This window comes from Otolemur garnettii, unplaced genomic scaffold, assembly GCF_000181295.1.
Source record: "Otolemur garnettii isolate 467f Iridium unplaced genomic scaffold, OtoGar3 scaffold00048, whole genome shotgun sequence".
Lineage (NCBI taxonomy): Eukaryota > Metazoa > Chordata > Mammalia > Primates > Galagidae > Otolemur > Otolemur garnettii.
Window position 1 is genome coordinate 12,644,077 of NW_003852443.1, and position 1,462 is coordinate 12,645,538.

A 1,462-nucleotide genomic window follows, 5' to 3' on the forward strand; every position below is an offset into this window, starting at 1 on the left:
GTTTGGACGTATTCAGAAGCTTTGTCTTCTACATCTGAGATCCTTTCTTCTGCCTCTTGCACTCTGTTACCAAGAGATTCTACCATATTTTTCAGATCTTTGAGGGCTGCATTCTCTTGCCTTAATGTTTCAAAATCTTTGGTGGTTTTGTCTTTGAATTCATTGAATTCTTGAGTGAACTTGTGGAATGCTCCTTGAATTTCTATTTCTATCTTTGCCTCTATTCTATTAATCTTATTTGCAATCCAAATTCTGAATTCAATTTCTGACATCTCAGCTAATTGTTTATATAGGGGATCTTCAGTTTCATCTGCCACATCCTTTCTGGGGGGTGGTTGAGCTACTCTGGTTATTCATATTACCAGCCACATCCTTTCTTGGGGGGGTTGATCTACTCTGGTTATTTATATTACCAGAGCTTTTTCGCTGATTCTGCCCCATGGTTGTCTTACCCCGTTTGGCTTTTCCCCTTGAGGTTTGTCAAGAACCCGTACAGTGTTACGGCCTGAGATACTGGGGACCTGCTTGGTGTGGTGGGACTAAGAGGCTCTGTCTTATTTTCAGCTCTGTCTCTGTCCTACCCTGGTGATTCAGTTTCTCTTGGTTGAAGTCTCAGCTGTAGAGAAATACCAGAAATTAAATCGTCCCACCCCCCCCATAAACAATAATTGGGCAAGGAAAATCAAACCTTCCCTCAACCATACACCCAAGTTGTCCCTTTGAATCGTCCCTGAGTGGTCTGCCCTGTTTAAGGGGTCCAAATCAGTTGTCCCAGTTAGCACCCGTTTCAGGTGGAAAAGTTCAAATGTTTCCTGCAGCTAGATAGGTGGAGTCCACTAGTAGCTCAGATATAACTTGCTCCAGTGCTCCATGAAAGCAAAGGGACCCACCCAGCAGATGGGTTAGTCTGGGGAGGTTAATACCTCCTTCCCCACCTTGCACCCAGTCACTCATAATCCCCCAGGTCTGTGACCCTATTCACTCCAGTTGGCAACTGCTCCCAGGGTTTATGACTGCCAAAATCAGCCAGAAATCTGAGTTCGGCAGGGGCGGCCTTGCGTGTTTAAATTAGGCTTCTGTCCCTTCCTCGCAAGTCAGAGGCTGCATTCAGCTCTGGGCAGCAGACAAATAGCAGCTTACACTCAGGTGTCAATTCCAGCCTCTGCCCTCCCACTGCCTTTGTCTCAGCTGTATCAATCACCCTGAGGGCTGGTGCTAATAGTCTCTTTACTTACGAAAGTTATCAGTGTTCAGCCTGTGGCTGCTGTCTGGAACCTCTGATTGCCCAGAGAGATGTGGCTGGAATGGCATCAGTTCACAGCTCAGGATGCCACTGTTGCTGCACTGGCTTCCTCTAAGCCAGCTAGTCTCTCCTCATGTCTGTGACACAGTCAGCACAGAGCAGCACCAGCCCTTTCCCCCTCTACTTCTCTCAAGGAGCTGCCCAAGAATCTGTACTCCA